Below are 17,029 nucleotides of genomic sequence, written 5' to 3'. Positions count from 1 at the left end.
ATGGCGATGGGCAAAAGCAGGAGGAGGAAACTTTGTTAGTGGGGTTTTGTCCTGCAAAACCAAATCCAAAGCTGGTTTGGATCCTACTCTTTCCAGACTGCAAAGCTTGAACTTGAGGGATGGTTACCTGTTTCTGGTTTTGGTCCACCTCTTCTGCAAATACAGCCTCAGTAAAGCCACTCCAGTTAAAAGGCGTTTCTTAGGCCAGTACTGGACACAGGGTTCATTAATATGCAGCCGTTGCACCACAGCGGCGCCCTATTGACTTCAAAAATCACAGCCAGGAATTCTGAAGTAAAGTGGTGCGCATCCGTAACCTGAGTGTCCTCACAGCTGTAGCAGTGCTGGTGTCTTAGCTCTGGGAACCCGCTGAAAGGTCCGGGCATTTGCTTAGGGTGCAGCATGATCCTTTCTGTGCACTTCATCATAAAGTCTGTGGTTTGAATAACAGTGCTTGAGAGGCAAACCAACAAAAAGCCAGGAAATTCAAAGTGAAGGCTGCTCGACCAGCCTCTTCTTACACCATTGTGGCAGGTGACCAAATCACAATGGTGAGAGTTAGGGGCTGAATGTGACCTTTCCCTTTTCGGTGAGCTTCCTGCTTCTGGGAATGTTGGTTTTGTAACCTCATAAGAGCTTAAGCCAATTTTCGTACTGAATGTCCCACAGAATTTTATTCCCGCATTTTGCTCCTGCTGTGTTGTGCTGCGGTCTACCATTTTCCACATCAGACTTGTGGCCAGTAGGTTTTGTGCTCTGATTCACAGACGTCTGGTAATATCTCCAAGCCCACTGTCTGCAGGCATATTTATGAGGAGGTTGTTGGGTAGGTGGAGGGAAGGGGAAAAGAGAGGGAAATGGGATAAATTAGAAAAGAGAAGTGTGTGACGAGGAAAGAGAGAGAGGTTGGGGGAGAAAATAGGAAATGTTAGGCTGGGATGGGATATATCAACTCCGCCCTGGTGAAGCAAGTGTTAAAGAGCAGTTTTTGGTCCAAGAGACCACGCTCTCTCATCCCTGCTCCCAGTGGAGGGAGGATTCCAAAGGGAACAGCTCAGTCTGGGCTTCACGGAGGAGAAGAGAGATTGCATACTGCAGCATTCTGCCAGGAAACAGCCGGGATCCCAAGCAACCAGGGTCGAGCCTCCTAGCTTCACTGCAGGAAGCCAGCCCACCATGGGAACGAAAAGGGATGACTTGCTGGTGCCAGCAGAGGAGCTGCCAAGATGCAGCAGAAGGGACATGAGAGGGACCCCACAGCCAACCTTGGAGTCGCTGAGACGAGGGTAGGAAGCGACCAAGGGAACACGCTTGGAGTATTGAGATCTGACCCCTGTGTCAGGGTGCCTTGTTTTTGAAGGATATTGCTGCTAGGCGAAGCAGCCCCTTTGACCCTCGCCAGTAGGAATTACGCCCCAGAGTATCACCATTAGGCCATGCTGCTGGCCTGGTGCGCCCAGCCAACCCCTGACAAAGGGGTAAATGGAGAACACAATGGAAGAAGACAGTCCTTAAAGGGGAGGAGAAAGAGAAAATGGACACGGAAACCGACGCGGGGAAAGATACATTACGATTCATTGGGAGATGGTGGGGGAGGCTAAATGGAGCGAAGCCCGGAAATGAAGGAAGGTCTCCCAAAAGCATGTGAACTCTAGTAAGTTACACAGTAAAGAGGTGGCGTTTAGATACTTGACTGACAATATGAAGGCACTGAAGAGGGGTGTGGCTTTGGGGGCCTGGTAACACAGATATTTTTTCAGCCTCATTTGTGATCTGTAGTCTGGGGGCCAACTGGTGTCTGGGAAATTTTCCAAACCTTGATAATAGTTTGCAGAGAGAGTCTTCAATCTAAGGATCTCAAAGCACTTTACTGGCATTCATGAACCAATCCTTACAACTCTCCTGTGAAGGTGGGTCAGTGTTGAAAACCTTATTTCATAGCCTGGGGAAATGTCTTGTGGGGATATAAAATAAACACTTAAAGAAACACGAGCTTGGAAGACACAAAATCTGATCCCCTTAAAAAAAATGTAAAGCTGATAGAATCTCTTATTTGTTTTGACCCCTAGAACAAATATTTCAATAGTGCTTCTTCCATTTAAAAAAAAATCAGCATCAGAATTCCCAGCCCTGAAGAACAACCCTAGAATAACAAATTAGTATGCATCACCCATGCAGGCTAAACAATTTGGAAGAGGAAACAGCTGGGTTTATTTCAAGTTTCTGAGGGGCTTATTCCAGAGAAAATAACTTTTTTTTTAAAACGACGACAAATCTTTTGGCAATGTTGTCCTAAGGCAACACAAACAAATGATCAAATAGGGCTGAAATAGGGCCTGTGCCTGCAAGACAAAACTATTAATTTCAGCTGGACTTCCAGGATTGGGGACATAGGATTTTCAGGATCAAGCACTTAACTTCTACTCTTCCCTGGTTGCTCAAAGTGGGCCTCAGCACGTACCAGATTTAGCCCTGTGCCAGCTGTAGGGCTGTTGCAAGGACAAAGAGGGAGCTATGTGTGCCTCCCCTATTTTGCTGCTTCTGGAAGCCAAAATGCAAACTAGAGCAGCCTTGGGACTGCCCTAAATTGTGCTTGTCACAGCCATATTCTCTCTGGGGCTTGCAGCACTAGAGACTCACCAGGGTGCAAGTCTATTCCAGCCCTGGCTCGTTCCTTCGCCAATTTGCCCTTCCCTGCAGAGGCAATGCTGAGCTGATGCTGGGAGCGCACTGTGTTGGGGATTTCACTGTGGGGTAGCCATGCAGTCACAGCAGAGGGGTGAATTACCCCCTTGACTTCTGCAATGCAGGCTTGCGCCCGCTGTGACTACTCCTGAAAGTCACACTGTGATGATTTCTTTAGGGCTGTATTATAGTCTTCCAATCTGCCCCGAGTAAAGGGGGAGCACGGAGCTGCACTGCCCCAGGAGCAAACGGGACCATCACAATTCAGTCTCTGCTTCCTCCATGGAGGATTATGGCCGTGGTGAAGCCTGATGCCAGTTCTGTGCCAGATCAGCTGCACTGGCCAGTACGGCATGTGGGGGTGGGCTCATCACATGCACGGGAGGGGTGTCAGGGTCCAACAGTGGCTGCTGTCACCCCCCTTCCACCAGTACACACAGGCCCATCGATGGGGAGGGGTTGGGTAAATGGGACAATTGCCCAGGGGCCTGGCAATTTAAAAGGGCCCAGGATTCTTTGGCCCACGGCCCCGCCCACACTCCACCCTTGCTACACCCCAGGCCCCACCCAGCCCCGCTACTCCTTTCTCCCCTCCCCTCCTCCCCCTCTTGGCCTCCCCATCATTCCTTGCCGCTTGCGACCCTCCTCTTCTCCCTCGCTCACCCCTCACCACCGCTGCTGGTCGCATCTCTCCTCCACCCACTCAGCCCCCCCTGGCTGTCGCTCCCCACATGGGGGAAGGTGGAGTATGGAAGCGAGGAGGGGGACCAAGCAGGAGGAGGGACGCGGTGGCGAGCAGGGGTGGACTATGAGCAGGGCCTCGGGCAGAAGAGGTGGGACGGGACTATTCTGCCCTGCGGCCCAGAATTGCTGTCAGTGGGTCTCGGTACACACTGCAACCCATGATGCCAGTAGAAAGTGCAGGGGGGGGTGGAAGGGCTCTTTAAGCGCTTTTGATGCCTGAGTGAGTTCACAGCAAGGGTCATGGCTGGAGCTGATTGAAAAATGGCAACTATTTTCTGTCCCCCTCCCCCCAAAAAGGCTGAATGTAAACTAAATAAGTTTCAGGATTTGAAACTTTTCATGGAATTTTCTGATTTTTTCGGCATTTGAATTAAAAAAAAGTTCAGTTTCAGAGGTGTTTCTTTCTTCGCTTTATACAAACTCCTTTGACCAGATCAATTCTTGGTCTGGTTCTTAATTCGTCATCTAAATCTTTGAAAGCTACTTATATTTATACTCAAGGAGGGCAGTATAAAGCAGCACTGTTGAAAATGCCTGAGATTTCTATTCTGACATGAATCTGCAGTACGGCTGATTGGAAAATGTTTATTTGAAGGTCTATTTTATGAGGGGGAGCACACAGAGGTGAGTATTAAAACGAAGAATTATGCAGAAATAAAAACGGAAGTAGAATGCAAAAAAGCGAGAGACAAAGTGGCTTCTAATGACCATTCACATACATATGGAAACAAAGTCCTACCAAACACCACCCGTTCCTCCGAAGGCTCCCAGTAAAACAAGGTTACCTCGTATCAAGACATATATATTGGACCAAGTACAGACAGTGACTGGTGCCTGTGAAGAAGGATAGTACAGATGTTTTCTTTATTCGTTAGAGGCCTCATGCAAAGCCCACTGACAGCAGTGGGACCCTTTCTATTGCCTTTGGATCAGGCCATAAGTTACTCTATTGTAAGGATGGCCCGTACTTGATTGAAGCAGACGCTGCTAAGAGAAACATAAAATTATACTGTAAAAGTCAAGCTCAGATAAATGTTTTATTTAGTCGCGTTAACCTAAAACAGTATCTTCTGTGCTTTTAGCAGATGTCCAGATGGATTATTATTAAGCGCTGGTGCATTGTGTTAATTAAATCGGATTCCATAATTAATTCTTTTTGTGAGGCACCAGGCATGCATTGGTGACCTACATAGCCTTGCTCTTCTCTGAACAGCCTCTCAGACTGATGAAACATATCCCCCGGGATTGTGGCAGGAAGGCAGTGGGAGTTACACTTTGCCTCTGAGCTACACGGTGTGACATGAGACAGCCTGGATTTCTTGCCCTAGAGAACATGGCTTGCCCATCAGCCTGTCTCATGCACTGGCACCAAGAAGATCTTTCACAAGCAGTCCTGCATTCCATTAAGAATAACTGCCTAAGGGGAGGCTTTATAAAGCGACACTAAATTGCTTGGATCAAGGGGATAATCTATCTGACCCTCTACCTTCATAAAACCAGCATATACACACAAACAGTTCAACATACACGCGTTTGTGCTTCAGAGGCTTAGGATATATCATTTAAAACATAATCCATAATGCACAACACATACACACACCCCTAGAGTTCGCAGGCTCAGACCTGACTTAATAGCATATTAGAAGACGCATAAGAATGAGTTATTCTCTGCACTCATTGAAATGATGAACAGGGACATACAGTATCATGTACACTGAAGGGGGGCTCGCCATTAGCATTTATATTTTTTTAAAGCACAAAAGCGCCTGGAGTGCTTTTTTATGAGATTGCACAGGCTGGTGGCTTGAGGTTAAATGCAAACTACAGTGCACTGCTGGGGACATTAGCAAATTGCAGTCCCATAAAGATCTTGTGACAGTGTACGTTACAGTAATCCATTTCCACGGCAAAGAATGGCTGCGCCAGCGTTCGATCATGCCAGCATGTGATAATTGCCTGAATGATAATTGTATCATTAGTCTCTTGTCACTGTGAGTCTTATGCTCTGCAAGAGAAAAGATGCTTTTATTGCTCATTTCAAAGAAGTCTCTCAGTCTCTCCTGACTCGCATTGTCTGTTCAGGGTAACTGGGATGCTGTATTCTGCACTTACATTACTCCTTGCTTCGTCGTTATTTATTCACTAGAGCTAGACAGAACAGTTCCCCGCCTCCCCGCCCAAGAGGGAAAAGTGAATTTTTGTCAAAAAGCCAAAACACAAAAACTCAATATTTTTTCTCAAAAAACTGCCAATAAAAGAATTAAAATAAAATTTGAGTTTGGGCACAAAAAAATCATTTTGGGGGGGGGGGGGGTTTTTGAGGTTTTCTGGCCAAAAAAAACCCCAAACAACTTCTGATGAAAAACACTTTCCACAAAAAAATTTAATTTAACCAATAACCCAATTTTCTAGTCAATACTAGTTTTGATTAATTTTTTTTCACCCGTTAATTCATTCACTGAAAAGGACATGCAATACTAGGAAGAACCCAAAAGTTCACCATAACTATGATCCTCTCATCTAACCATGGCTTTTATTTGGCAATTTAGAGTTAAGCATAATATCCCTCTAAAGCATCCAACTGGTACACCGTAACAAACACAGGAGAGAATTTATTCCTGGCTTCAGCAGGTGATAAATATATACCCTTATACATGTGAAATAATCAAACTTGTGAATGTTAATCTACCTGTTTTGAATTAAAATGCCATTCCTCTTTGTCTGTGCTTTTTGAGTCTTACTAAACCATGTGCTTCTAGGACTATCTTTTTGTTCTGTGTTTGTACAACCACTAGCAAAATGAGCGCCTGGCCCTTGATGTGGGTTCCTGGGTGTTAACACTGTAGAACTAAATTACAATAATAATGTCCTGCCGCAGTGAGTTATCAATGACCCACCAATATAACTTTGGTTGCATTTTTCCCGTGAAAGACCAAATAGACATGCATTCACTCTCTACACAGTCAACCTGGTGATCTTTTTGTTTGCCAAGGACTCAGGTATGTGCTGTGAGTTCCCTTTGCCAGCAGGTGTGGGAATGCTGTAGGCTAACATGCTACATGCCAGCTTGTACATATACAGCCTGAGCTTCAAGATACACCCATCACTCTGTACACAACAGACTGTCACTGGGAGAGATTATTTTTCTTTTGACTGCATAGGTAACTGCTTTCCCCACCGTCTCTCCTACCCATGCACCCCACTCATCCATTACCAAACTGTCCCTTCATATCATTCCACCACTGTTGAGGAGAAAGCCTTCACCTGCCTTTCATCAACTCTGTCTCTCTTTAAATATCGTTTTAAAGATATTATTTGACACTGAAGTATTTTGGAATCGTGTTTGCATGAAAACACTTCTGCAAAATAAAGTTGTACTGTAGTGCGGGTCTTATACAAAGCTGAGTAGAGCCGATGAGAGTCTTTCCATCCATTTCAACAGGCTTTGGATCAGGTCTTATTGTATGTATGTGTTTTATAAAGGTTCAGCAAGCTTGGTGACTGAAGGGAGTTTACACACACACGCGCGCGTGCGCGCTGGGTGGTGAGTAGATAATGTAAAGTTTAACTGAAGCAATTTCTTTCCATCTTTCAGCTGATGGCCTGAAACCACAGTGGAAGAAGTGTTAGAATTAGGCAATTCTATCTAACTGGAAACCCCATTATGACTGGCATGCAACTGCCCTATGGAAGAGGCCATTTTTCATGGGAAAGAGAAGCTGAAACACCCCATTTCTGAAATGATAGAAAATCATATGTCAATGGTATGGAGAACAATTATCCCTCTCTCCTTTTAGGGTACTCATAAGGCATTTATTAATGGCTAGATTGCTATTCTCCTTTACCCATTTCCATTTTTCTTCTGCTGTTCCATCATCTTCATCTTCAAACACTTGGTATCTATTTGCCAGCACAGTTCTAAACTCTTGTTGTGTTGTCATCTGTTTTAGCCTGATGATGCCATGAGGTGGACATTTCTTTTGTTCATGTCTTATTTTTATTCTCTATTTAGCTACCCACTAATGTGTGGTTTGTTTCCACATCTTCCTTGTTCCTACTATGTATATCTTCTAAATCTTTTCACTAAAATTTGTGAGAGGTGCTGGGATTCAGGAAGAAACATCACAACAAATGGCTATTTGAGGATACAAATAGCAAAAAATAGAAAAAAGATGCAAAATTAAACTGAAAATCAAGCAAGAGAGAACACAGACACCACGACCCCAGGAGGAATATCCCAGAAAGAAGGAGGACAAAAAGAACGCTAGGAAAGGAAAACGAGATTTTACAGACAAAATGGTGAGAGATGCACAGACTGCTTCAGCACAAAATGATGGAAAGATGCCATACGACATCATTAGACAGTTGTCAGGAAGAAAAACAGATACCAACTGACCAGCTCAAGACAATGAGGGCAATTTAACAATGAAGACGTCAGAACAATTAAATAAATGGAAGCAGTACTTTAGTGAACTACTGAACAGCAAGGCATTGGCCAGTCCCACAGACATAGAGGAAGGAGATGATCTGGACGTCTAACTAAGATCTATCACTATCATAAAAGTAGAGAAGGCTGTCAATTGGTTAAAAAGTGGAAAGGCAACAGGGCCAGATAACATTTCAATGGAGATTTTTAAGGCAGACTTGAAGAACACATTAGACCTTTGGATAGGCCTCCTACAAAAGTTACGGAAGAAAACAAATACAAAATGAGTGGGGAAAGGGTCATATAGTGAAGCTGCCAAAGAAAGGAGGCTTCAGTCAATGTAAAAAAATAAAGAGGCCTCCAATTCCTGTCTATCCCAAGTAAGGTATTTACACGTATTATTCCAGACAGACTAAAGAAAGTGGTAGATTTAAAGTTATGACAAGAACAGGTAGGGTTCAGACAGGAGAATTTATGTGTACATCAAATAATAACCCTATGCAGCATCACAGAACTGTTGATCAAATGGCAGTCACTGCTTTATATGAATTTTATAGATTTCCAAAAAGCCTTTGACACAATGGATAGACCAGTTTTGTGGAAGATGCTACACTACTATGGAATCCCTCAGAAATTTGTGAACTTCATTCAGAGCTTCTGTGAAAGTATGACATGCCAAAGAATACATAATAGCAAACTGACTAAGACATTTGAGGTTACAATGGGAATCAGAGAAGGAATCATGTCTTAAGTCACCCATGATCTTTTTCCTTGTAGTGGATTGGGTAATGAAAGACTACAGAACAGTCAAGGTCATACAATGGACTTTCACACAGAAGTTAGAGGACCTTGACTTTGCAGATGACCTCAACTTACTATCCCATACCCATGGAGACATGCAAGCCAAAACAAATATTTTCCAGGACTATGCACAATTAATAGGGTTGAAAATCAACACCTACTAAACTACAACCATGAGAATCAACAACAAGAAGAAACACCAATAACACTTGCTGGGACTGACAGAGAAGAGGCCCAATATTTCACATTTTGTGGCATATTTTAAGTGCAAAAGGTGGAACCAGACAGACATTAAAACCAAAATAGTGAAAGCCAAACATGCCTTTGGAATTCTAAATCCGAGCTGGAGAAACCAAAATCTTGTCTTCCAAATTAAACTCTGACTATTTACCATTGTAAAGTTGGTCTTACAATAGGGTGCTGAAACTTGGAGACTTATTAAGGCCTTACTATCTAAACTCTAAGTTTTCATAAACAGCTGCCTTAGACAAATTCTTAATATCAGATGGCCAGAAAAAAAATCAGAAACTAAGGCCTCTGGAGAAGGATGAAACAGAAACTGAAAGAACAAGGAATTACAGAATAAAAATGGAGATGGCTAGATTGTACATGGAAGAAAGAGCCAAATGACATAACAATACAGGCATTGGACTGGAACTCCCAGACTAAGAGGTGACAAGGTAGACCAAGGATAACATGGGAACACACAACTGAAGCAAAACTGAAAGCTATCAAAATGCTATGGGAGGAAGATAATACTGCAGAAGGAGACCAGCAAAGATGGAAGGCATTGGTAAAGGTCCTGTGTTCCACATGCAATAAAGAGGCATAAAAGAGATTCCTATTGATGGGCCCAAATCAAAACCCCAAGTCTGAACAACCAAAATTTGAACTCATATCTTGATCTGACTTTTGCAAGTGGCCCCTGTATTTATAATGGACTGAATCAAAACCATGAATCTGGACAGCCCTGAACTTTGTGGCTTTACCACAACAGCGATTCACACGAGATACTCTTCTTTGTCCAGGAAGGAAAACCAGCTTGTGAACAGAACAGAATGCTCCATGGGAACAGCCAGCTCTCTGCATTTCCTTAGCCGTAAATTAACTCATTCACACACTATCTTGCTCCAAGCAGCTAAAGTGTGGCTTGGAAAATGTGTTGTCAATTATAACGACAATGCATTGAAGCTGACTTACAACAGAGAATGGCTGCTTTATAGTAGCCGGCTGTCACCCATCTTGGTTGTAGGAGAACATTGTCTCTGTGTGTGTGGGTGTCCTTGAGCTTACAGCTTTTAAAATAAAAACTTCATTCTAGTTCCCCAGAGCTCTTTAATGAATTGCCACATACAGAAGTGCCTTTAAATGAAACCTGCAAGGATTAGCTACATCCTCATATAAACTCAGCTCACTAGATAAAAGAGGAGGAGCATGGACACCCTTAAAAAGTTACAATGGCGGGAATGGTTCTGCCAGTTCCCATGTTAATACAAAGGGAATATCTGTAAAATGGGTAGATTCTTTCAACCTGGTGAAGATTTTAAGGGTGCTTGATGTATCTATACCCGCCTATTTAGATATCATTAAAAATGAACACATTTCAAAACATTTCTTTTTCAGAAATGCCAATCACTATTCCACTACCTTCATAACTGGGCATGGTGCACAAGTCCCCCGCAGGGAAAGCTGCCATTTGATTGATATTTCTTAGCAAATGGCCTAATGTGAGGTTAGAATTTTAAAGTTGTAATTGTGCATACTACTACCGTGATCCTCATGCATGGTTTACTGCCAGGGCTGGAAACCTGCGCAAAAACAGATGATGGGTAGTGATTCCTTCCTGTCAGTCTCAGAGGGAGGCCACTCCGCCGTGCTACAGGGCCATACATGTTTATAGGCCCACCTAAAAAGATACAAAACACTGTACATTGGAACCTCATGTTTTCACTCACTCTCACTCTCCCCGCTTTCCAAGATACTTATCTTAGGGGGCTCGATTTTTGTTTGTAACTGATGTGCACGTGAAGCTATAATGGAAAGGCTTGGGCGACACTCCTTTGTAGTGTTGGGAGATTATAGCTTTTAAAGTGGCACTTCTTTGTAATCCCGTCAGTTGCTTTTCGAGCAACAAGGAGATGGAGAAGAAACTAATTTTCCCACTTCAAAAAATTCTTTCCACACTTTTATTTATTTATTTGTTTTTGAACAGGGATATAGCAAGAACAGCTGACAACTGAAACTTGGCCTGGGCACAGCCCTCATTTGAGACCAGTGCTTTTGCTTTGTATAAAAATTCTTGCTTTGCTTTAACAAAGCTGCTAAGAATCTAAGTCAAGATGATCCGTTGCCTCTTTGTAATGTTGCAAAACACTCAGCTAGCACAGGGAGCTCGCTTGAATAAAGATTTAGGCCCTGATCCCACATCTAGCTCTTTACAAGCAGATCACTGCAGGCACACAAAGACACACGGAAAACACTGTGGGTACAGGGTTGGCCTTTGGGAGCTAACTGAAGGATCAGGGTCTAAATATAAGTTCACAGAACACACAGTATTTAATGGGCTTGCTAGATTTGCTTTATTCTGTGTCTGGTTCCAGCTGGCTGACCAAACCAAGAGCTTCACAATGTCCTCTCCATATTCTCTGTCTGGTAAGCTTAGCTCTTAAAGGCACAGCCTGGGAGACCACAGAAACATCTTCAGCCTTGCTCCTTGTCACTCCATTACACCTGTGAAAAGCAGGTGTAAAATGCTACCAGTCTGACCTGGTGGTATTTTAGGCAAAGATCCTCAAAAGTATTGAGGCTCCTAATTTCTAGAATTGGGGCTTTATACTCTCTTTCCCCAGGTCTATATAACTACACAAGAGGCAAGACAGTTGTCTTCAGTGTGAGTTTGTGTTATGGAGTGTACAAACCCCACGCTGGGCAATACAAGTTAATGAAATATTCTTCCTACTTAAGAAGAAAAGCCGGGAACCACCCTGCTTGCTTCCTGCGAGGAGCCTTGCTCACTTCGTTTGCTTGTTTAAGTTACAGTTTGAATGTGGCTGAGGGAAGCTGTGAGTCAACCAAGTTTGCCTGGGCCCAGCTCTGCTCTCCTTATGCTTGGAGCTACGCAACGCAGTTACGCAGCCGGTCTGGTTTGGGGGTGGAAGTGGGCGGCTCTAACTCTCCTGACACTCTTGACTTCAGCTCTGAGCCACACGTGCAACCCCTTGCTGTGCACAGAGGCACTAGGCTCTGCAACTTACTTATAATAAGCTCCTGGTGGAAGCTGTTGTTCCTGTAAACACCAAGCGCTGTTAGCTGGATTCTTCAGTAACATAGTTTGTGAACTAATTAAATACTAAGAATGTTGTTTTGAAGGTAGCCAAAGACTGTGAAGGAATGAAAGATATTGTCCGAAAGCACAAACAATTTTTCTGTGGTCAAACTGTAGGTCAGACATGCTTGAAACAGGCTTAAAGATCCAGTGGCTGAGAAAAGAGGCATCAACGGCAGACATGTCGCCATAGCAAGCAGCCTGTGGAAACAGTTTAATGCCCAGCTCTTACACAATACTTTTCATCCATAGATCACAAAGGGCTTTACACGAAGGCAGCAAGTGTCCTTATCCCCATTTAACAGCTGGGGAAACTGAGGCAAAGGAAGATTAAAGTGTCTGCTCAAGGTCAGGCAAAGGAAGATTAAAGTGTCTGCCCAAAGTCACCCAGTAAATCAGTGGCAGAGAACCCAGGTATCCTAAGTTGTAGTCCAGTGCGCTATCCGCTAGACAGCACTGCCTTCCTTTTAATAATAAAGAAAAAAACTGTAAGTCCTATCCTCAATGAAGCTACTGGTTTACAGAGGGTTTGGCTCAACTTATTTAAGTGCAATTTAAGGCATTAATAGCTCTGGCTAGGCACTCTCTAGTCCTACAATACCCTCCCTGACTCCATTCCAGCTCAGGAATCTCCTCTCCAGTTACCTTTCTCGCACCTTCGTTCCAAACTCTCAGATTTAATGTCTGAAAGGCATTAACAGAGATGCATAAAACAATACATGCTCATCGTCCTCTTTCAAGTTGTGACCCTGGTCTTCCTAGCTCATCTTATGCTGCTTGGGGTCAGCCTTTCCTGTGCTCACTGACTCTATATGCTCAGTGATACATAACCTCCATTTGTGTCCAGGACACCTGGAACCTGCCTCCATCGGTACAGTGGCCTGGCTTCCAAGGGATCAGATTTTGGTGTAAAAGAGGAGACTCCATGTGGTCTCTCCTCGATGGCATAGCTAGAATGCGGGCCTGATGTTCAGAAACACTGAACCCACACAGCATCAGCTGAAGTCAATGAGGACGGCAGGTTCTCTGCACCTCTGAAGATCAAGCCCTATATGCAGGATTCCAGTCAAACTCTGCCCATTTCAAGAGTAAGAGCTGCTTTCTATCTCTTCACCACCCCGACACCTCAGTAACCTTCTGTTTCACTGCGAGTGATTAACTCAGTTCAGCATCGCCCAGGCCCTTTCTTCTGAATGTTAAGGCCCATCAAAAATGCAGAAGATCTTTGCTAAGTCTGTCTTTCAGGACTTTCCTGCCCTTCTTCCTGTCCAGCCACATGTGCTGACCAGAGTCACTGCTCCTTGCATCCCATTTTGGAGGGATGGGGTGGGGCAGGGTGAGAAGAAGCCAGGGTTAAAATTATAGTTGAATTTTAGAAGCAGACACTTAACCCACTCTAAAGAGCAGCCTGCAGAAATGGACCTTCCAGTGCTCTCCCACCAACAAACCTCCACTGCAGGAGGGAGCTGATCTAAAAGGTCTCTTCCATCTTTATTCTACCTGAAAGGGAGGAAGGGGTGCGTAGTGTAATTAAGCTCCACTAGACTGCTAGGATGTCATGATTTTTGGCCTCCTGTATGTCAGGTGGTTGGCACACTGCCTGGTCTGTTGGTTGCTTTGACTCAAGGATCCTGCTTTCTGCGGACTTGCCTTGCTCGATGGGTACAGCACTTCTTCCAGATTAGGGTGGATATTATTAGCTCGGTAGTGTGGGAGAAACTGACATGGCAGCTGCCTGCACTGTGCCATTTATGGTGCTAAACAAAGAGCTCTTCCGTTTCAGAGGCTGCCAGGCTGTCAATATTCAGGAGACAAATGATTGCCCACTCTTCCCCCCCCCCCCCCCTGCTTCTTCTCAAAAGAATACATTACTCCAATTAAAATGTACAAAAGCCCAATTTTTCCTCTAGTGCCTGGACACTTAAAAGAGACGCCTGTCGTGAACAGACAGGCGCGGCTTGAAGAGTTTTTATGACCGCAGAAGTGAGTTAATCTCCCATAACTGCCTAAATGGTTCCATGCCATTAGAGTTCAGATGAATGGTCTCAGCACAGCAAGTAGACAAAGGGCATGCGCTAGTCCGCAGTAAATGAAGTGAGCAGGATCAAAGGGTGACTCTTTTGGAGGGGGTCATCCTGCTGCCGTTGACGTCAGTGGAAGGATCGTGCCCCTAAGTAAACAAATCTGGGTCCAAAACTAACCCAATTAAGCATGAACAGGCTTTTGTTTGATCTATTCAAAATATTTTCTTTGTCTTCACTTTCCCTGCCCATCTCTACAGTGTTAAAGCGTCATTAAAAACAAAATGGAATCCTTTGGCCAGAGGCTCTCCACGTGCTGCCTCGTCTTCAGCTGATGTGAAGCACTGAGAGCTGCATGTGCTCAGCACCTTTGAAAACGGGCCACTTGTGTCACAGGTCAGGACTAACTGCATCGTATCCCTCGCTATGGGCCAGCGAGAACCTCCACTTTTGGGCTTCCGACTCCCAGCCATCACCACGCTCGGGCGGAGACCTGCGTCTTTCTCCCTCTTAATCGGGTTTTCCCAGGTTGCACAGTTCCTTCTCTACAATGAGTTCCCCAGCAAATCAGACTGCCTAAGAAGGCCTGCTTTGCTTTCTCCTCAGAGGCTATAAACAGCAAAATTGCCCATAGATATAAATGATCACAAATCTCCTTCTAAGCAAGCACATTTATTCTTAAGGTGAAAGCATTCCAGACTAAACATATTAAAAACAATAAGAGAACCTACATGCCTGCTAAAAGCTTACCAGCTCCAACAAGGGCTCTTGCAGGTGGTCAGGCCTTCAAACCCCCCTAACGCGTTTTTCATAAACTCATAAGACCTTTTGCTCAGAACAAGAACACCCCTACATCTGAGAGTCACTGCTTTATACAGCCTGGGTCTTTGATCGGTGGAGACAGCAAACAGAGAATCAGCCAGACAATGGTTCTCGCCTCAGGGCATAGTTTCAAAAGGTTGGGTCTGGAGGAGGGAATTTACATTCCCCTCCCTCCAGGTATTTCCTAGGAAACCCACAGCTTTGCTCATCCAGAAAGTGCCTTCTTGACTGGCGCATTCTATAAAGTAGTCCTTTGACATGCGTACACTTCCCAGGATTTACATTGGCCATGTCTCTCCCCAGAGAAGTTACAAAGAATCCCACAATAATACACAAACTTTGCCTTTATAATACAATGGATTCCAAAGCTATTTAAACTTAATTCAATAAGGCCTCCTAAAGATATTGCTGGAAATTGCTGTACCTGTCACAGCCTGTACTTAGGTTTCTGAATATCAATGTAGAAGTCTAAGTCAGGTTTCCAGGTATGAAAAAATTGTGCCAAATCTCCTTGCCTGATAATTTCCTCAGCTTCTCCACTGAGACTGTCAACAAAAGGGCCATAATTCTCTCAAGACTCTCCCCTCTTTGAATTGCTATGGGAGATCTTTGCATGTTTGATAATAATTCTGCTAGGCTGGATGTGAAACTTCGGCAACCCACAGGAAGAGGTGCAATCGAGACTTTTGTATGTATTACTTCACTGCTGCAGTATAAAGTGGCGAATGCGGTGCTGTGTGCTGCACATGGGACAGGAAGCAGAGAATATCGCATCCAAGACAGCAGTGAGAAATGTAAGTAGGTGGAATGTAATAACTGAAGTTGGCATTTGGCCAAAACAGTGAGTGGGGTAAAAATCACTTCACTCTTGAGTAAAGAGCATGAGATCTTTAATGAGCACCAGGGATCAGGATGTTGGTACTGGCTAAAGCTGACCAAAAAAATGTATTACAAATTTATCTGCCAGATTTGTCCTCTCGTTGTAAATAACGATTTCAAAAGGCTTTCTTTACACTGTGGATGTATTGCTGAGAGTTTTTAAGGGTATCTGATGTTTGAACTGTGTTGATTGGCTCTGATTGATTAGAAGTCATGTGGTATTTTTTTTTCCCCAGTTTCTGGTTTGGGTGAGTGCGCCAGCACTTCCAATACAAAAACTCACCTGCGCAAATCTAAAACTTACGACAAATATACAGCTGCTTGCCTTGGAAATGTGTTGGCTGTGAACATTCAGGCTAATGAAACACGATGAGCACAAGAATCACAGAAAGAAAGTGAACACAAGCATCACAACTGTATGGCAGAACTGAATTCCATTTAAGGAGTTGTGCCAATCCTGTAGCGCAATTCCTATTCCCAGTTACCACAAAGGAACAATGGATCTTTTGCATCACCAACATACCCTTTCTCACAGCAAGCTGAGTTATTACAATCTCACCCTGGTGTCTCTACATAAACTCTGTTCTCAGGAACAATAAACTAAATTAAAGCTTACTCCTTTCAAGTGTCTGTGGTGAATGACCCATATCATTGCATGCATGAGGCTGCGCATTGTGGTTTCTCACTTCAGCAACAGCGTTTGCACCAGCTGCCGCCCTGCCTCCCATCTCTAGGTGGATGGCAAGTAGCATTGTTCTCGATCCTTGCACACCCTCTTTCCACGTTTTGCATTCTGCCTCCTCGCAACAATGATGCTGCGTGGTGAAGCGGCATATGTGAGATTTCAGAGCAGCTCTGTGGCCAGCTGGGAGCTGACATATGGTGGGTTTGAAGTTGAACTACTTCCAGAAAAACCCAAACCTACGGCAAGTTTAATCTCTTTTTATGCCTGCATCAGTAAAGTGAGGCGTGGCTCACTAATAGGTAAAAGGGGAAAGAAAATACATGAAAATGACCAAGTAACGCAGAGATGGGGACCCCGGAGCAAAATCCCAGATGCAAAATTTGGCTGAGCAAATCCCTAATTTACAGTCCCACCTTCTCTCCTAAATGCCCAGACTCATCTCTCTATTTCATAGGTGTAGCAGCTCCAATGAAAGATACAAAGCAGCAGTGCTTAATTTTTAATGAAAGAGGAGCCGGGGCGCAAGCAATTAGGTACCAGGACTCATGCAATTTTTTTACATTCAGACCGGACGCGATAAGCCTAGAGGTGCCGGGGGCTATGAACTGCCAAGCCTAGACGTGCTGGCAAGCGCTGGCACA

Source organism: Emydura macquarii, unplaced genomic scaffold (assembly GCF_026122565.2).
Source record: "Emydura macquarii macquarii isolate MOO-44397 ecotype Brisbane River unplaced genomic scaffold, CSIRO-AGI_Emac_v2 contig_2988, whole genome shotgun sequence".
In the NCBI taxonomy this organism is placed as follows: domain Eukaryota; kingdom Metazoa; phylum Chordata; order Testudines; family Chelidae; genus Emydura; species Emydura macquarii.
The sequence above is the reverse complement of the archived record's forward strand: the minus strand, read 5'-3'. Positions refer to the sequence as shown.